Here is a 22,151-nt window from a genome sequence, read left to right as displayed (position 1 = left end):
GAAAAATAGTGAATTATGTGATTCTAGCTGTTTTATTTACATAACCACAGGAGGAATGATCTCAACTCACTGCACAGAACAAATGGACTACTATAGAGAGAAATATTGTGGAAATATGCAAAATATCTGTGTTCCTATAATTTTGCTTTTCATTTCTACTAAATATTCATTCATGCATCTCATCCTGGTGAGAGAAAACAAGACAGAAACAATTTGAAATATGCTCATCCACCTCCATCTTCAGCATAATCTTCTTTTCCTTGTTGTCTGCACACAAACAATATTAAATTCTGCCTGAACAAGGATCCACAGACAACTTAGGATATAGATATAAAATAGTGCTCACCTGTGTTAGGGAATGTCCCAGTCAAAAAATGGTAGCATAGTTTTTTGCACATTTTATGCTGATAGATGATATGTTACTGGCATCCTAAAGAATGGCATTTTGATAAGGCTGAACTAGCCAGCTCTTTATGTGGATAACTTTTTAAAAGGAAAACAATATACTACATCCTTTCTCCGACCAATTGCTCTATAATTGTCATCCTGACAACAGCTCCTGACAACTCCAGTTTACCTTTCAGTATAGCCAAACAACAGTTGATTCTATAGAATTTAAGGTGTTTTTTTGTTTTTTTAATCCCCAAATCTGATTTTTTTTCAATGTAACATTTGTATGAAACAGTGCTCCAAAGCAATAAGGCAGTAAGTTTAAGAGATGAGCAAATTTTACTGTATTCTTCTTCATCGTGATACTTCTTTTAACTTGATAATGTTAAATATCAGCAGTAGGTGCTGTTTGAATCAGTGCTGGACAAGTTTAAGTAATACTCTACAATTTCAGCATGGCTTTTGAAAATATTGCTGGATATGGTTTGCCTACAAACAATAAATGCCTATAAATAAAAAATGTTATGGTTAAATAGAATTAGAGAATGGTTTGAGTTGGAAGCCACCTTAAAGATCACCTAGTTCCAACCCCTGGCTGAGGGCAGGGAAATTTCCAGTAGGACATACTGCCTTGTGCAATCTGGCTGTGAACATTTCCACGGGTAGGGCATCCACAACTTCTCTGAACCACATGTTTCAGTGTCTCAACAACCTCACAGTAAATAATTTCTTCATAATATATAATACAAATCTACCTTCTTTCAGCTTAAAGCTGTTTCTGTTTGGTTTTACTTTAAGATGAGACGGTCATGGCCTTTACTGCACACATGATATGTAGACAAGGCAAATCCAGTTTCAGTTCTCTGATCTAATTTATTCAGATAAAGATTATGAACACAAGTACCTCATCTTCAGGGAAGCATCACACCTGTTAGATTATAGGATAAATATTGTCAATATCTGACAGTTTATCCTGCCAAAGGATAAATCTGATTACACCATGGCATGACAGGGATATATTCCAGAATTAATACTATTGTGTAGATTACTTTCCAAATTTTGTGAAACTTGATATCAAACATATTAATTTTTTCTCCCACGGATAATTTCAATGTTTTAACAGTGTTTCATCTAATATTTTATTATTGTCTGGCTTTTAAATTTAAAATTTAATTTTTATTCTGATCTATACTTTTAATTGTATCACTTTGTATGCTACCTGAAATTTTTAGTTTCATGTCTCAGTAAGGGGATTACTTTGAAGGAAGCCTTAATTTCTTTGAAATTTGAGACTTCATTCTGTCAAGCAGAATAGAATAATAAAATGTAGTTCTAATAATTTATTTAGATGAAATGGGACTAAAGTTTTCCATAAATTTCTGTACTGGTTGCAAGGAAACTAGCTTTTAACTGAACTTTTAATAAACAGAGTGGAAACATACTTGTTTAAAACAAAGAGCTATAAAAGCCTGCTGACAGAGCATAAAGCCTTTTAACATAAGTAAGAAATTACAGACAAGAGGAATGGGCCCTTATTTTCAGTGTAAGAGATTCACTGGTGTACCTCCATACAGATATCAGGATATAGGTTTCTGACTCTGGCTAAGGATAGAGCCATAAAGTGTCATCTGCTGAGTGGTGCTGAATCAGCTCTCTCTTGTGAAATGAGACAATAAACAAGAAAGAGATTCCACCCTTTTATTCATTGGGAAAGATTTAAACTTCTTATTTTTACTTTGGGAGCACAAGTACTTCTATCTATCACCTCTGACAGAGATGCCCCAAACAGAGTAGCAGAAGAATTCAGAATGAAGCTATCTCAATTTGTGCTGCTAAAGATGCTCCAGCTGCCATGTGATATTCCCCTATTGTAGGAAGAATAAGGGAAGAATTTCTTGTTTAGTCAGTAGAGAGGAGTTCCACTATCACAGAGGAGTCCCTGTAGAGAGGGAGGAGTACATGGAAAAATTAAGTTCATGTTTTTCTTATAACAATTTTAATTATAATATATTTATTTTCCTGCTTTATGTATCTGTCTGAGGCAAGTTTGAATTCTTCCAACTCAGGCTCCATAGACAGGAAATGCCTCACTGGGACTTAGGGGGCTGTGATGTCAGTGAATAATTTCACTGCTCTGGATCACAAGGGGAGTAACTGTCTTTATATTTACTGCCTCAAACTCAGACATATTAAGGTAATATGTAGTAGAAAGTACATTCAACCAGAGTCTAAGTCTGAGCAAAGATTGACCTGGGGTTATGAGCTTTGTTTTTTTGTACTGGGTACCCACAAACTACTATGAAATAAACCCTGAAGTACTTCACATTCCTTCCTCTTTTTGAAAATAAACCACAAATTATAATTGTAAGGAGATATGCACTGCGCATGCTAGAATAAAAAAAAGCAACTGCTTTTAGATTCAAAAATTCCAGCTCCTTGCAATGTGTTGCACAGATCAAAAATCAATACTGAGAAATGGACTCAGCAACAACAAATTAACTCAGTAAGTGACTTGGACTTGCTCTGCAAACTTTTCTTCTGCTGTTTTTAACCCTTTAGAATATCAGATCACTGCTACATAAAGTAAGAGGTGCAGTATGGTTTGTTTGTTTAGATGTTTCAACATAATTTAATTTCAAGACGAATCTCAACATAAAGTTTTCCAAGTGCATTCTAATTGTTATGATGATAGATGCTTTTTGTTCAAAGATAGATTAAAGAATATATGGCACTTTTAGGACTTTTTTTGAATGTCAACAAAGTCACATTTGGTCACTCATGCATGGCTCTATAGTCCTGGTATATAAATATGAAATTTAAATTCTTAGTATATTTTATCTACTTTTCCTTCTCCCTCTCTCTCTCTCTCTCTCTCTCTCTCTCTCTCTTTTTTCTTCTTCCCTATGAGGTACTTTTGATAATTTTGTCTTACAATTTACTAAATGATGGCTACATGCCAAACAGATTTAGGAAAGTGATCAAACCAATATATTATAATGCAATTTTTTAAGACTGACTGATTCAAATAGACTTCTGACTAAGACTGACAAAAAACAATGAATGTTCAAGATTACTCAGAATGTTAATATAAATTTTGCCTTCTATCCCTTTAGCATTAATTAAAATTAGAACAGACTCTTTTATCCTCTTTATCATTACAACTTAAACAGCTTCTGACTGACACCTCAGCTGACTTCTTTTCCTTCAAAATTTTTACACATATGCCAGACTGCCTGACACCAGTGTAGATGTAATTTTTATTCACATTATTTGCAAGTCTAAATTGTGTTGTGAGATGGAAGGGACTGAAAATTCCCTTTACTTTCAATAACATGTTTTTCCTTCCTTCATTCATTATGGATGGGAGAATTTTATCCTTTTTAAACAGCAGAATATATCACCAAAATGGTTATAGAAGTAATGACAGTTGAGGATAGAAATAACAGTACTAGTTTTACAATTAAAAACTGAAGATAATAGAGAATAATATTAACTAGGTGTCATTAAGTGCCATCTATTACATCAAGATATAAACATTAAAAAAATACAATATATTTCCTTTCGTAAATCTTCTCAGCAGAACCACATCACATAATTCATTGATAGGCTGGAGGGAGGGGGTCTTGACAGACTTGAGAGGTGGGCCCATGCAAATCTCATTAAACTCAACAAGACCAAGTGCTTTGTTTGGCACATGGGATGGGAAAAATCACAATCAAAAACGCAGGCTGGGTAGAGACTGGCTTGAGAGCAGCCCTGCCAAGAAGGACTTGGGGATGTTGGTGGACAAGAACTCAACACAACCCTGCTACGTGCATTTGCAGCCCCAAAATACAACCATGTCCTGGGCTTCATCCAAAGTAGTGTTGGACAGCAGGGCAAGGGAGGGGATTCTGCCCCTCTGTTCTGCTGTTTTGAGACCCTACCTGAAGTGTTGCATTCAACTTTGGAACCACAAAATAAGAAAGATATGGCACTGTTGGAGTGCATACAGGGGAGGGTCACAAATATGATCAGAGGTCTTGAGCACCTCTTCTATGAAGACAGGCTGAGAGAATTAGATTTGTTCAGCCGGCAATAGAAAAGGTTCTAGGGAGACCTTATAACACCTTCCAGTACCGAAATGGGGAAACACGAAATCTGGAGTAGGACTTTTTACAAGAGCATGCAGTAATGGAACAAAGGGTAATGGCTTTAAACTGAAAGACCATAGATTTACAGAATATACTAGGAAGAAATCCTTTAATGTGAGGGGAGTGAGGGACCAGAACAACTTGTCCAGAGAAGCTGTGGATGCCCCATCCCTGGAAATGTTCAAGGCCTGATTGGATGGGGTTTTGAGCAACCTGATCTAGTGGAAATTGTCTCCTGACTATGGTAGGGGTGCCAGAACTAGATGATCTCTAAGATATATTTCAACACAAACCATTGTATGATTTTATGATTCTATGTACCTGTTATTAATTCTATGATGGAATTCAACCAATCCATTCTAGAAGGATACAGCATTTAATTCCCAATTAATGTCTAGAAATACAGCTTAGAGTGAGGTTACCTACCAAGAATTTTCTTTTGATTCCAAGGACTTTTCTAGACCAAATGAAAGTGCAGCTTCCAGGGCTTTTCTAATTCATGATGTTGATTTATGGCCTTTGTAGAGATACCAGATGTGAATTTTTATAGAGAAATACATTATGAAAATATGCTATATAATTCCATTTATTGTGTTGGTGTGTTCTTTTCCTCTTTTTCACTGAGAGAACAGGCCAAAAATTACAAGAATATATCTTTAATCTTTGTGTCCCTTCTCTCTTGTTTGCTGTCTCATACCCTCTCCCCAAATGCCAGGATAACTCTGATTGTGAAACCGTAAGTTATCTCATCTTTGATACAGTTTTATAACAAAAAGAAAACAACCAACCAAGCAAACAAAAACCAAAATCAAAACAAACTTTTGGAAACATACTAAAATTTGTACTTAAGTCATTCAGTCCTTTTACACTGGCCACTAGAAAATACAAAATCATTCACTGGTTAGATAGGCTGGGAACAAAGCAGTGGTCTTGTGAATTAATAGGTACTGAAGTATATGATTCCAGAAAAACTAATTTATATTACAAGAATAACATGGCAAGATCTTCTGCAGTTGGGTGATTAATGGATTAGGTATGCTTTTGTGTTTGTGTTCTCCCATGTACATAGACAAATGCCTCCCTGTTTTACTATCACCACAACATTTATTGATTTTCTGAAATCAGAAGCAGGTAGAAAGAAGCAAAACTAATTTTTAATTTAAATTCTTTAAATTTTAAAGGATATTTCTCCCTTTATAAAGTCTCCTGTAAAATAAAACTTTTTTTCCTCTAGTAAAATAAAACAAAATACACACACTCACAAAGATATTGTTTGTGTTTTCTGGCTTTCATTTGAGATACATTTTCATCTGTAGGTTTTATGTTTCTAAACCCTCAGTACAAGTGAATGCAGCTAAGCAAAATCTTCTAGCGTGCAAGTAACAGCTTGGGAGGAACAAAATACTGGCATTTGCAGAAATAATCCACATATTCCTTCAACTAACAATGAGATACTTATCCTTATCAGGGATACTGTCTTTTGTAAAGCTTCCCTGCCTCCTCATCTGTTTTCACTGCTACAAAGAATGTGTTTGAAATTAAAGGATGATCAACATCTAACCAGCTGTCATTTTGCAGATTCTCCAGCCTCTGCATATGTGCTGCCATTCTGCCAAGGCCATGCCTAAATGCCAGTTATAATAAGGAGGATATGCATATTGTGTTACATTAGTTGCTACTAATTTTCCCAATTATTTTGGCTAGCACTATTGATTCTTCAAACAAAATGAACAAATTGGAGAGGACAAAACACTGGAAGAATCTCTAATTATAAACACCCTCTAAAAACACCTTCATCAGGCATAATCATGTCCTTATCATAGCTGTTATGCATTCAAAATCCCAAATGAGGGAAAAACTTGTATTTTCCTTAGAGTTAGTACCTTATTTTCTACTTCTTTACACCAATTTTAAACTCTGCAAAGTCTGAGATCTTTTCTTTTGTTTCTCACTTCTCAGAACCTTAGTTTGAAACTGCAGTTTCCATAGGTACAAATCTCTCCCAGAAATTGTTGAGAAGATAATGGTAATTGTGGCTGTCCTGTGCAGGGCCAGGAGCTGGAGTCCGAGGATCCTTGTAGATGCCTTCCAACACAGAATACTCTGTGCTTCTGTGAATACCCAAAATCACTGAAAAAAAATTCCAGAAAATATATATTTATGTTTTCCCTATCATGGTGGAATAAGACTGTGGAGCTCAGGATACCTAAGAGTTTTCTTCTCAGTCTTTTCTTTTTGTAGTGTACCAGACCTAGATTGTAAAGTACTTCTGTAAAGTCACTTTTCCCTTGAATACCCACTTCTAGCATTGCAATATACAGATCAAGCATGGAATCCCCAACTAATGCTTCCCGGTATTTCCTAGATAATATTTGCCTATTTTGCCCTGTTTTTTCCTAGACATTCTGAGCATCTGCCAATGGCTTCCAAACAACCTTTTTATAATATCTTAGTGTTTGGAAATAAATGCAAGAGAAATGAGGGTTTTACAGCTAAAAGAATGGACCTACAGATCTAGTAATATAACCAATACAGAAGGATGTACATCTGTTGCAATTAGGTGGAAAAAAAAAAACTGAAAAACTTATAATGAAAAATTTGGTTGAAAACCATATATTCCTCTGGTGTCTTTGTATTAGACAATAATTCTTTATTTTTGAGATGAAAAGCCTCAATAATCATGACATGGATGAGAATTAAAATACTGATTATATAAATAGATTTTAAAGGGGAAATTTGGCTTCTGGAGTGACTAAGACTGGTTGCAGGGTTATATTTTTCCGACTTACATATATCACCATGAAAATTGGTGAAAGTCCTGAAAATTCTTAGCTCTTAAAGAGACAAAGATAACCACAGAGATTTTCTTTTAAGCATTTTATTGCATATATAAATTTATGTTACCAATAGTTTAAATTAAAGATAATTCCACTCTCTACATCACTTTCAGGACTGGGTCTAAGGAGAGAATTGTCACATTTCATACAAATATAGAAAATATGATTAGTTTCCTGAAACAAATAAAGTTTACCAGATGATTTTGGCCAACCTTTTAATATTGGGGTGGCTATCAATTAAAGTCCATGGGAACTGACGACTGAATGACAAGAGAAAATTTATCAGGCAGGGTTTGATTCCAAACCCTTCTCTTTTTACAACATTTTTTTGGTCAGAAAACAGATTTTGAAACAGTAAGGTTTAACTACTTCAATGAACTAAAACTAGAATAAGGAGAGAGAAATCCACCCTTCTTATAATATAGTTTTGTAATATTTGTGGAGGATGCCATAATTCAAAGGTAGGAGCATTAGAAATGCTTAGATACTGAAATTCCAAGTGTACATGAAGAGCTGCTAAATTCCAGCATTGAATTGTTTCCTCTGAGTACTTTTCATACATACATGCTGAGTTTCTACGCACACTTGGTGCTCCATCATGAAATGCTGTCTATAAATGTAAATTTACACTAATATTTAGACAGTATCAGTTATTCCATAAACTGCAGAGTGGCATGCAAAGTAGAGTTAGAAATTAATAGCTGTGTATTGCATACAAAGCTCCTTGCATACAAGTAATTTATTTTACATAATATGTGCCATTCCAAGGAAGAGTTGGTTTGTATATATAAATACAGTCACATATTTGCACATATCTCAAACAGTGACATGGAAACAGATGTATATTGGAAATGACAGAAGAAGTAAGCTATCTACCAGCCCCATTCATTTATACATGAAATGCCTTATTGATTTAAAATGAGGTGAAGAGGCACAATACTATAGAATAGCCTAGCCTTCTTTTGTAAGTCTCCAGCTGATTTCTAAGCAGTTAATTCTGGTGGCTCTAAAGGGAAGCCCAACCAACAGAAACACTATTTTTTTTTATTTGTGAATGCAGAGAAAACTATTTAAACAAACTTTCTGGAAGCAGCTTTCCTTTGCTCTCAAGTCTGTTTCTGCCCTCCAAATCCACCTAATATTATTTCAGCCACTTGATGGACTTCAGAAATGCGCTAACTACATCAAATTATGGGAAAGAAGAGAACACTCTAGAGAGCAGCATTACTTACTAAGCCCTAATCCACGACAACCAAACCTGATCTTCATATCAAAATCTTCATAAAGGTCACAGGATTTGTATTACAGATTTCAGGGAGAGATGAAAAGTGGGAGTTATACCCCACTAGATGGCCAGTTGTGTGATGAGACAGCTCACCACCTCATTTTAGCAAGGAAATGCGTTGGGCACATCAAGACAGGACCCATGGCATGGGTCCAAAACTTTCCCAGATGTCTTCTTCCCACACCTGTGGATTTAGCTTGGACAAAAGCCCTCCTCCTTTGCAGTACAAGGCAAATCCCATGTGATAGGATCAAGCCCAGGACATAAAGTAAGCGTTGGCTACGTGCTGCCAACAGTCAGTGCTGTCCAGCTGCCACCTGGCTCTCTGTAGGATTGATAAAGTAACAAATTACAATATCTCACCTCCTCTTTAATCTATTGACTTTAGGAAAAGGCAACTGAAGTGTTTAAATATTGGGATGTTTGTTGTTATTAACAAGGCCAAAAATAGATCTTTTAGGAATGTGAAAAATGAGGGCAGTAGAATCTAATAGGATCTCTGATGAAAAAAAAAAAAAAAAAAGCCCATTTACAGCTCTTTTGCTGTGTATTACAACAAGTAAAAATAAAGCTAATTTACCTACAAAACAGCAAATTGCTTTTTAGTAAATGGCTCATGAGGGGCCAATAAAAACATTAGAGGATCTTTGACATAGTAAATAATTAAAGACTGGTCAGAATCTTGATAGAAACTCCCCACTGCCTGCAAATTACAAGATCTCAAGGGTACTCCTGTAGAAAAGGAAATGTAGAGTAACACAGGAAATGACTCAAGTGCCAGGTCTAACACAACAGCATTAAATATTAAATATTAAGTAACAGCAAACACCAGAAAAAAAAAAAAAAAAAAAAAAAAAAAAAAAAAAAAAGAAAAGAACTTTACATCATCATCATCTAATTTGGCTCTGTATCATGGGGGCTTAAGCATCTTAATGGTTCAAGCAATAAATTCAACTAGAAAAACCAACAGTGTAATAATATAAAAAAGACAGTACATTAATAGGTCATGTATATGGAAATAATCTCTTAAATTGACCAATTAAGTCATAAAAGATAAAATTATATATCATCATTAAGTATTCTATAAGCTACTCTCTAAAAAATACTGAACATTTACCCTTTATTTGATTAAATTTTAAAGACAGTAGGCCCATAGAGAAATATTTTTGTTCCACTGAACTACAACTCCTGAGAAAGTGATTTAGATTTCCAAAGCCGTATGATGATTTTCATTAAAACCACCTCTATTTTTCATAATTCAAGACCTGTGCTGCTCCAGCTTAGTCATATAAGTCTCTCTCCCAACTGCAAATGCAAAAGCAAAAACCAAGTCCTTCATATAAAATAACAATATTGTTCCCTGAACTCCATTTATTTTTACTGTGGGTAAGAAAATTTTAAGAGAATAAAAACTCTCAAATCAATGAAAATCATGCCATTAAAAAAATAAGGTAACATGTATTTGGGAAGAACAGTAACAGCTTTTCAAAATGTCATTTACCTTACATTGTAAATGCAGAATAGCATTTTGAATTATTCCAAAAAATCAAATAAACAGAGTATAATCAGATCTACTAGGTTCACCTATATCAAAGTGAAACCTCAAAATAATCTTATGACTCCACCCATTCCAGCCAATGTTTGTTTTCAACTTTTTCTTGTTTCATTAAGCATTACAACTCTTGTTACAACTCATTACACCCACAAGCAGCTTAATGTAAATTATAAATAAAGGCAATAATTAACATATATTACATTAACCTTATAACTTGATAGGAGTAGAGGTAATAAACAAGCTTAAACATAAGAAATCTGTGCTGTATACCAAGATAAAAAACAAACATAAGAGTGGTTGAATACTGCAATATGTTTCCCAGGGAGCCTGTGGGATGTCTATTATTGGAATTCTTCAGGATTCTAATGGACATAATCTGGACTGGGTATCTTGATATAATTACCCCTTCTTTGAGGTGATGGCTGGATCAATTGATCTCCAGAGATCCCTTCCAATCTCAATCTTTCTATGATTCTACTATTTTCTACTGTCAAGCTTTTTTAAAAAATGTAAAAGAAACCAACCAACCAGAAAAGAACATATGCTATAATAAGAAAACAAAATACTTAATGGCAAAATAACTAAACATCTTTGGCACACTCGGTACTGTTAGTTTGTCTAACAATGTCAATACTTAAATAATCAAGCCACAGAAAAATGCACAGCACATAAGGTTTATACTTTGAAAGCCACCCTTCTTTATGCTGTCAGATCTCTAAGAAGTCACATCTCTATGGAACATGTTTAGCAGTGACCCATGGTAATCACCTAGTGAGGGGAACTTATTTCTGCAAAACTGTTATTTGGAAAGGCTGAAATACAGAGGAAAAAAACATGGTTAGAACAGACTGAATTTTGACCCAAAATCCCTCTCTTTCTCTTTTTCTAAAAAATTGTACAAGGTCAAAGAGATAATAAAGACTTTTTTCAGTCACTGCAATTTAAAAGTGAGCAGCATTTGGTAATAAAAGCTTCTATGTCTTAGCTGATTATGTTCAGAAGATTTATACAGAGATTTAAACAAATGTGTCTACTCAACCTGGTAAAATTCCTTTGGCAATAGACCTAGAAAATGCTAGGGTCTGCAGGATGAAACTTCACATGGTCTGCTACTGTGTTAAAACAAGGGAAAATTTTGAATATCTACTATGAATCAGTACAGCACTGATATAACAGTTATCTTGATTTATGGTTTTTCATGTACTCTAAGAGGAAAAGAAACATATCAAAAGTGGAACTCAAAGCAAACTTATTGTTTATTTATCTAGGTCTCCAATAAAATATTTGCACTATGATGAACATTAATTTTAGAAGTACCTTATAAACTACTGATGGCAGTACAGAATCAAGTCTTTTTTGTACAAGCACTGTCAAAAAAAGCTTTTAAACTTCCTGTTGTGGGTTTTTTAAAGAGCAACCAGGAGTTATTAAGTAGACAATGGCTGAATTAAAAATTCAAGCTGTCCTTTTGACTAGGAATAATGGATTAATTAGAGGCCAAACCATCTGTATTTCTTTGTCAGCAAGAAATTACTGTGTCGTGGATTATGACACTGTATAACAACTGCCAGAATAGTGACATTGTAATGTCAGCATACTCATACTTTCATCTCTTTTTGATGGGTGATCGTGTCATGACAAAGGATGTGAAACACAACATGACTGTAAACCACTCACATAAATCTATGTAACACATGATAAATTCATGGCACTATTTGTTTCACAATAACTGTCTTGCTGAGGGTACAATTGGTCCACTACAACTGAGACAGCTCAATTCTTATTTTAATGTATTACTTGAAATTCTTGCCTCTCTGCAAAACATGGAGGAAAAAATATCCATTTTACTTGAAACGTGCCAAAATTAGAAAACCTGCACAAAATATATATCACAATACCCTTTAAAAAACAAAGCTAAATCATATGACACAAATACATACACAGAATACATTCAAATGCTAGCCAAGAATAATTAAAGAGGGATATTTCTTTTTTTTTTTTCTGGTAAAAAAGATTGCAGAAAAAAGGCTGAATTTTAAACATTTGTATTTAGTGATTAATATTTTCCATCTATGGATACAGAATTTATTTATCTTCTTTTCCCTTTTTCTTAAAAGAAAGGTTCAAACCATCAACACAAATTTTTGCCATCTTTACAGGAATAGCTAGGAACAATGTAGATCCACATGTAAATTGAATTTTTGTCTTCTTTTTGAGCTCTGCTGAACAAGTAGAAAATAAATGTAAATGAGGAAGGAAAGCAGCCAGAGTTCATCAGAGTTCCACTGGGAATGTAAAGAACATGTTGCTAGTGATATTTCTGCTGTTGTGTTTAGTGCCAACAAATCTCCAAAGAATTTTTTTTCGAAACACCCAACTGTTGCAAACCTCAGTTAATGTGCTCTGAATAATAGTACTTATAAATTCATACATGGTTCCTTTTTGCTTTCTCAAGCTAAGCACCTAGAGACCCCAAAGCAAGCCAGGGAAAAATAACCACTGCATATATTTGAAAATTCATAGCTACAAAACCCTAGTCTGTAGAATTACTATGTTTTTTGCTATTCTACTTGACTGTCAGTACAAGGTATTTTACAAGCATTAAAGCCAACAAGTCAAATGGGTAGACTGATGTAATGTTAATATAGCAGGTTTCAGAGCATGTTTTGTGTAGAAATGAGATGGTTAAAAAAATGTATGAAAAAGAAGAAGAGAAATGAGAGGGAGAGAAGGAAATGGTGAAATGTTGCTAACTTAATCTACCACACGTGTGAAGGTCAATCCACAAAATGAAGAAATGTTTTTGCTTTTTTTGCTTGGTGCCTCTCTTAACTAGGAAACTTAATGCCTAAGATCAACTGGCTTCTCTAGGAGCAGAAGGCCTGACACATAAGGAGGAATAAACCATAGAACAACAAGTCTACAGCATGCATGCTGCTGTTAAGAAAAACAATTCTGACAAAAATTTCCTGCTTCTTGGCAAAACTCCCTAGTAACTACGTTCATTTTTTTAAGCCTGGACTGTCTTAACCTGTTTCAGTACTGATTAACTAATTCAAAGATCAACTAAGGTTGGAGGGGACTTCCAAACATCATGTAGTTCAACCCTCATGATACAGAAAAGACACAGAGAACTGGTTGCACAGGATTGTGTGCAGGAAGTTGTTGAATAGATAAAAGGAGAGACTCTACAACCTCTTTGCTCAACCTGTGTTCAGTCATCCTTAAAGTAAAAAACTGTTTCCTGATGTTTCGGTTTGTACTAATCGTCTCTTCTGTCAGTGGGCAACAGTAAATAAAAGAGCCTGGCTCCATCCTCTCTGCACCTTCCTTTCTGGTTCTTGTGACATGGGTCGCATTGCCCTAAGCCTTGTCTCGTTCTCCAGGCTGAACAGGCCCAGGTCTCTTAGCCTTTTGCGTTGGAGACATACTTCACTTCATGGCCCTTCACACTTCACAGCTTCAGTGTGCTCATGTCTCTCTTGTGCTGCAGAGTCCAGAACTGGACACAGCATTCTAAATGGCACTTCACCAGGGCTGGCAGAGAAGTTGTGGACCCCCAAGCCTTGGAAGTGCTCAAGGCCAGGCAACCTGGGGCCTTGAGCAACCTGGTCTAGTGGGAGGTGGCTCTGCCAATGATAGGGATGTCAGTATGAAATGACCTTTAAGGTCTATTCCAACCCAAACCATTCTATGATTCTATGATTCCATGATTTTATCCTAATGTGCAGGTGAAGGAAGAGTATGCATTTGCTTTTAAGCTCTTTAGTTAATTCCTAAAACCTGTTTTGACTCCATTCCTATAAATATAACAATTTAACATCTTTTGCTTATTCTGTTGCCACACAGTTGTGTTGCTCACTTTGAGAATTCACACTTACAGAGAAGATGTGAAAAGGAATGCAAAAATTGGCAAGTAATAAACCCAGGAAACAAGGTGAAAAACCAGCTGGAAATGATACATCTACCAACATCCCATACTCTGTTTTCCCTAAATACTCTCAATGACTGTGAAATAACAGTGGAAGTGGCAGTGTCTGTTGGAAGACACTGTTACGATAATTTGATTTGTTGCCTTATCAAAGAATAGTCACTTCCATCCTTGATCTATCCAAACAGTCTTGTGAAATCGGCCATGGAACTCTGAGATAATGTTATTGCCTTATCTCATAAAACACTGTAAATACCATCATTATTCTTGAATAAGAGAAGGTAAATACAATATCCAATTAAAAACTACTAAGAGGAAATATAGACAAACATTCTTTAGCATATGTCTTTTCAACATGTTAATAGTAATTCTAGTTTTTTAACCATTATCTAAATTCTGCCTGACAGAAACATGCTGAAGTAATTATATTCTGATGCCTTTTTTCTTATTAATTTCAAATTAAGCACAAGAAATACTTCCATTGTTTCATCTAGAAAAGAAGTGACAGCCAAGGAGAACACTATCTAACCTTGACAGTAACATAAAATAAAAGAGTTAGTGCACTAAATATTTATTGTTATTTACCTATATATCAAAATTTTTACTAATTTAAGTATTATATCACTCACATATTGAAATATGTGGGAAAACTTAGAAAATTCTCAGCACTTTAATACTTTCATTATATGAGAAAGTTTGTATTTCATAACTTAAAGTTGGCTGATTTGGGGTAATTGTTTCTATATGTCTAATTTTATGTAGAAAAATACATGTGATAACTACACTGCATTGCAATGATACTAGTGAGAATGATTAATAAGGCTTTCAGTCTGTATCCTAAAATAATCTCTTGGGAGTGTTAGTCTTGTCTTTGCTGATGATACCTGGAGGACAGACTCCTAATTTAATGTGTCTGAATGAAATACCTAGTATAGGAAGCAAAATTGTATCCACTTACTTCCAAAACTCTTTAATAGAAGCATGATATGTAAAGAAAATATATATATATACCATGTTTACAAAGCCACAAATATTTTAGAAGATGTTCATCTTAATTCAAAAGCGAGCACAAACCAATCCTATAGATGTCAAAATAATTTTGGATAGGGCTTATGTTTAGAAGATTGATTGTTTTGTTTGGTTGCCTACAGTTAAACATAGCAGAGTTACAGTTTTGCAATGTATCTGCAGAACTTCTTTTAGAAATTAAATCTCTATGTCTATATATATATCTCATCTTTATAGACACAGATGAGATAATTAGAATTCTGTAGTTGGCTGATTAATTGAAAATATACTATTCTAAATCTTTCCTTATCGTTCTGAAAAATTTACATTTGCACATGATCCATTTAGGTTTTTACACTTCTCTCCATTATGAATTCAGGCAAGTACCAAAGGATTTACACTCTACTTATATGGTATGGATTTAGTTTCATTAAGGAAAGCTAGTTTACTGTTAAGACAGCGGGGTATTGTAAATTTTATTTTAAACATTTGGAATGTGTGATCCAACAAAATTAACAGGAAAAAATTTCTCATCCCTGGGGTTGTAAGGTTTATTTGGTGAACTCCCTTACCAACTGGGGCAATGGAGGGGGTGGCAGGGTAGGGCAGCAGGAGAATAAATTAGTCAGAGTTTTAAAAACCTCAAGAAAAGGCAGTAAGACTTAGATTTGAGTATGGATTTGGCACAAATCTGTCTAATAGAAATCCACACTAGTGCATTTGTATAAGACGGATGGATTTGATTCAACCTTGCCAAAAAACGAACCCTAAATTACACATTCCAGATGAGACTAAACTCACTTTATCACCAATAGAAAGATGTTGAATCATTTTTATGAACTTAATCAGCTCATCTAAGGTATAATATATAAAGGACCAGCATCTATTTAACAATTATTTTTCTTTTTCTTTTTCTTTTTTTTCCCTTTTCTTCCTTTTTTAAAGGCAAGAGGATTACCTGAAATTCATATCCCTGCAAATTAAAGATCAAAGTCATGCTGCCATACATGCTACTTCAAAAATGCTCGTCTCTACATCATTTACAAAATGTCTCTGGCTAGGTCTATTTCTAAATTACAGAAATGCTCTTTGGGCCTGGTTGAGGGAACACAGAGACCAGACGCCTTATCTCAGATTATTTGATTAGCATGTCAGTTGCAGGAGCTACAGGTCAAAATTCTCTAACTTGTTTTAGAAGTCCAAATAAAACCCTTTCTGACATTTATTAATCTGTGACATTTTAATGTTTCCTAAGAAGCACATGGAGATATCTTGAAATAGGTTATACCAACATCTCTAAGTAGTCTAAGCAGCACCATATCTCATTTTCTGAGTCTTAGTACTTAATACTTCAGCACAGTCCCTGAAATTTACTTTTTCAGTTTGAAGCAAGAATTAACGGAATATTGACTTGCTGTTAGAAGAATGTGGTGCAGCATGTGAGGGACATACAGAAATAGCTTTACTTGCAAATCCTAAAAATTGCATGGTAGAGACATTTTTATCAAGCAACTAATACCTGATATGCCCTGGGGGTCCCTGCATTTTCTTTATGAACTAAAATATAAAGGATTTGTGTAGGTCAAGCACAAAAATGATTAAAAGGCATATGTACATAAATCAATAAATCCCATTAAAGCAGTCCCTATTAGCATTTTGGCCTGTTTGACACCATTAAGATGAAGTTGGTAATCTATTAATTTCATCAATATTTAATACTCTGAGATTATAAATAAGAGGGAATAAATGTGAACTAATTAATAGCAATCTTTTCCTTCTGGTATAAAAATATGATGTAATGCAAAATCAGACTTATAATTTTGCCATATTATTACATCAGGAACATAGGGGGTTGTTTACTTAGGTAACATATGGCCTTTAGGATTAATCATTTTAAGTGTGTGGCTCTTGGCATTCATAATAAAAGCTTAAAAACAAATTTAAGTATTTATCTATTTGCAATTTAAATTTAGGAGAGAGGAAAACTACTGGTATCACTGCCAGCTATGATCATGTGTCATAGAACACAAGAACAAAACAACTTCCACACTAACAAAAATATTTCTGCTAGGAATAAAACACATTCTCTGGGTTCAACTAAAAGAATTTTTAAAATTATGTTCAAGAAGTTCCCAGAACACAGACTCTTAAAGACCTGCCAATCCTTCTATAGTTTTGCAATAACTTGGGAAGACAACATAATGTGCTGCAGATATGCTTTTGAAAGAGCACAAGAGCAAAGTCAAGTTTCAAAGCTCCCAACCAGAAATGACCTCACCATTACTAAATTTTTTGTACTGGTTACTCCTAGACAAATTAAGCAAATGCTAGACAAATTTACTTTGAAATTAATTATGAGAATATTTTGATCAGAGCCTTGGAAAGCAGTTTTGATTAATTTCTCTGCCGATTCATTAATATACTTTGTGGATTTAGAACCAGGACATAGATCTATTTTCAATCCTTTTCTTTTATTTCATGCAAAAAAAATCTTCATTAAAGCATGCTGAGACTAGAGCTAGGTTTTTTATTTTACAATTGCTCGTTCCTTAAGCATAAAGAAAATACCAAAACCACTGTGATTAATTCTTACATTAGCAAGACTCTTCTCTCATGAACCAGTCTGATAAATCACTGAAATCTTTATATTCTTTATACAGATAAATAATGTGTCTATTTGATACCTCCAAATATTTTAGGAATTTTGAGCTTCTTGGAATATTATTCAGTACTGTTTACACAGTGGAATGAAATAACATAGGGCTTCCCCATCCCCATTCCTTTGTAGAAGGAAACCTGATGGAAATGTGTGAGTATAAGAGAGAAAGAAGAAATTAAAGCATTCATGAGAGCAGATATGATAACAATGTTCCAGGAAGATTTAGGTTGTAAATCAGAAGCCTTTCTACAAATGCATGTGCTCTATTTGGAAGATTAATTAGTATTTTAAAATGAACTTTTTCACAGACATGAGTAATGTAAAAATGAGTTAATTAAGAACAGTTCATTACAGAACTCTACAATTTATGACACAATATATTTTATCAAAGTTGAAACTCAATAATTTCTCCTTTTTAAGTGTTGCTAAGAATTAGAAATATTTTAAACCATATTTTTCTCAAGCCTTACATAAAAAATAATTAATTTAATAATTTGAAAACTATTTGGTTTGTCATAAAATTCTTATCACAGGTATTTAAAAACTTTACCAACAAATATAAGGGCAACTGATCAAAAGAAAAATAAAAGTGAAAAATACCTGGTGGGATCCTTGGAAATGGTATTTAATTGAAAGACTTTTTTTCATATATAACACAATGAAAAGGCTAATTTTTTGTTTTAGATCAACTTACTTTTTCTTATTGTAGTTTGGCATGTCTACTATACTGTCAGACTGCACTACAGTACTCATTTTTCTGTACAAGTTGGGAGACATGCAAACTTAGAGCCTTAACTATATAGAATAGAGTATAAATTATACACATTGGTTAAGAGCATACTAATAGAACAGAGAAGACTGAGACAGTTTTAGACTAATTTCTTTTCTTTCAGTTTTTAACAAACTTCCTTTTTTCATTCCTGAAACTAATCTAATGGGAAAGTCTGCAATACAAAGGAGTACACATAGATTATCTTGCTGAACCCAGTTTCTGACAAATTTTTAGGATTTATAAGTTTCTTGAGATCCTTAAAGGTGCAGTTTAAAAGTTCTTAAATGATTATGATGCAAACATCAAACTATAGAGCACAGTAGAATCTAGAAGTACGTGCTGGTCAACTTTTAGATTTTTGTTTGCCTTGCACTGTTTCCTATTAAATAAGGTAATCCAAATGTAAACAATCTATATTAGGAGTTATACAAACTAAATCATGTTAAAGTGACTTAGTCCATCACTAGGCCCCATTTCACCCAATGAGTCAAATCAGTGGTGACACCGATGTAAGGAGAGATCTGCAGTGGTTTCTTTTTCATTTCACTATGTACATCCCTGTTTGAGTTGCCCAATTTGTACATTATTTATGGTCTTTTTCCAGCGCTAAGAATGTTAAACTCATTAAAGTGATACATTGAACACTGTTACAAAGTTTTAAGAACTGTCCAGTGAATGGAAAATACAAATTCTATTATTTTAAAAATTCTATCTGAAATGATCAATAAACAATATGACTTAAGCAAACAAAAAATATATTACAAACCAAAAAACATACTACTTTGAGTTACAAGTCAATGATAGGTACCATTATAAACTCTACAGAATTGTAATGTTTCCTGTTACTCCTGGTCATCAAACCAGAGTACATTTATTTTCCTGCAGATCTAGTGATTTCACTCCTCACCTTCTGCCCATCTCTGAGATATGTAGTTTTAGAACAGATGATCATAAAACTGAATTTACAATATCTTAGCAAAATACGAGCTATGAGACAAAAGGCATTATTTTCTGTATTCTACTATTTCAGTATATTTTCAGTCTATGTTTTTTTGTGTGTTTTACATTCTAAAATAATTTTTGAGAAGTTTCTCATTTTTTACTTTTTGAACAGGGTAGGGCTGCAATGACAAGTGAAAAAAAGTTGGAGAATCATCTAGACTAAGCAACTCATTTAAGAGTAGTTTCCACAGGGCTTAGGGAAAAGCAGCATAGAGAGGAAATAGCAACCTAGAGAGGGATTCGGAGCTGCTACGTTACACTCTCAGGAAATATTTAAGAACATGCTCATCTTTTTCTTCTAAAATGGCTGACTGTGTGGTTCACTGTTCTTTTTTAATCACTTAAAAATCAATAGTAAATTTCAATGATGCCACATCCCCTTCCAGATGATGAAATTGCATTCTTTTTTACCTAACTCACTTAAATCACAGGTTTAGTCAGAATGCCTGTCTTCATATGTCTTCCTGGACAAAATGAGAGAACTATCATTGACAGTGTTATAGGGAGTTTAAATACTATCACTTGCAATTCTGTGCTGAGCAGAGATGATACTCTTAATGGCTGTGTGGTGAGCCATAGCAAACCACCTACAGCTTTACACTGAGATAAATTGACACTATGTATAGTGCCATGACTGCAACACTCCCTTTTCACAGTTGCACACCATATTAAAGGCAAACACAGGCCATGGTGCACTCACCACAGGGTCACACCCCAGAGGACATCAATGGTACAGGAACAGTTTAACCACTGAGCTCACTGTATTTGCTGTAGCGATGCTAAGATTAAAACATAAAAAACTACACAGCCTCCTCACTCCCCTAACATATAACCACAAAAAAACTTCAATCAAAACCAGCTCTGATGGAGTATTTAACAGAATACTAGAAAAAGATTTTCTACTTGAATACCCAGCATTAAGGTGGATAAATCCAAAGAAGTAAACTAAAACCACTGCTGAAGTTGTCTCAATACATAGCACACTTAGCCATGTTGAATAAAAGCCAAAATTGCAGGATATGTTCTTCACTATTATAACATTTTCACACTACTGCACTTAATAGGGAAAAGCCTCTCTACCAAAGCAGTCCACTGAGCAAAGCAGTTACCAGTCTCAGTGCTGTATGGAGCTTGATAAACTGCCTCCCACTGTCTTATCATGGAGCAGTGTATGCATATATCCTATTTTCTGACAGGAGAGAGATTTATTTTTCACACTATTTTCATCCAGTTTGGGGAAGAGATTTAGCTACAGTACAGTTAAGAAATTTCTGTCCCTTAACTGCTAGCACAAATTTAAACAAATGCAATATAGGGTTGACAAGTGCATCTTTAAGTCTGAAACAGCAAGAAGTACCCCCGTAGCTACCTATATTCATCAGCTGACACAGCTATGAAGTGTTCACTCATTATTAGCTAAGTTAGACCTCTCCACATCAGCCAGCTTGTCTCCCATGTTGACATGCTGACAGATTTTACTCTTATCTAATTTGTTAATTTTTCTAAATAGCAATAAGGTTTTCAACACAGGTTGGTGATTACTCTTTTGGAGTGACTCCAAAAAGAGTGATAAGAAGTGATAAGAAAACTTTTTACATAATCAACTTATAAAAAAAATAAATAGAAACAAAACAAAAAAAAGTGGATTTTTTGCATATGAAGACTTCAGGTATGGTACAGACAACAAGTAATAACTTCATATTGGCTAAAATTGCTCTGAGTTTAACCTGCTGCCATTACTCCAAGTGGAAAGCCTGAAAGAAAAAGGGAGCACCTACACCGAGGGAGCAAAGGACAATATTTTCAAGGAGGCAGATTATTTTATGTGTTGTCTTCTAACACAGATAGTTATAATATATAGAGTAGCTATGGACTTTAACTGTGTGAAGAAAATCAGATCATTACTGAAAATTTGCAGCCTTAAAAAGTACATGACTTTTCATTCAAACAGAGCAATGAGTTTATCTTCCTGGAACATTTCTGATGGTGTTTTATACACATTCCATCTTTTATTCTTTAAATTTATTAAACCCATGGTAACAATTAGTTTCTCTGATGTTATTTACTATACAAATCTTTTGCAATTTAAAGAGCAAGGAGGTTTCATTTACCCCAAAAGTGTGGTCTGTGGTTTGTCAGTTCAATCTTCTGTTGACATTAAGTATATTTGTCTATGCTAGGTAAAACCAGAGGAGATCACCACACACACGGCAACATATCACTTGAAGAGTCCTGACTGGAACTAACCAAAGTAAACTCTGGAAGTCTCAAGGACACAGAGAACTTTAGCAATAAAATATTTTCTACCTAATGCTGGAATTGAGCAGTGAGAAATAAATACAGAAAACACCCTTGCAGATGGTTTTGGTTCTTGTGTTTTTTTCCCCTAACATCTTGACATACAGTATGGTATTTTTCTCAGTTATTTACTGCAAAAATTATCAGCAATTAAAGATTTCTTTCTTTCTAAAGATTTTTTTTATAGATAGGAGGCAACCTGCAAATTAGATTCTGTCTGAAGGTTTGAGCTCGGTATGCCTTAGGGTTAAATCACCAGATGCTATTTATTGGAATAAGGC

General features: G+C 34.4%; 1 protein-coding gene across 15 annotated transcripts in view; it reads right to left on the bottom strand.

Moving 5' to 3' along the window:
* The window catches only part of CNTN5 (contactin 5), a 592,916-nt gene that overhangs the window by 276,245 nt on the left and 294,520 nt on the right, over window positions 1-22,151 (bottom strand). The gene's annotated exons all lie outside the window — the stretch shown is intronic.

The sequence above is a fragment of the Taeniopygia guttata genome, chromosome 1 (assembly GCF_048771995.1).
Source record: "Taeniopygia guttata chromosome 1, bTaeGut7.mat, whole genome shotgun sequence".
NCBI classification, from domain to species: domain Eukaryota; kingdom Metazoa; phylum Chordata; class Aves; order Passeriformes; family Estrildidae; genus Taeniopygia; species Taeniopygia guttata.
This window is presented reverse-complemented; position numbering and strand designations above follow the sequence as displayed.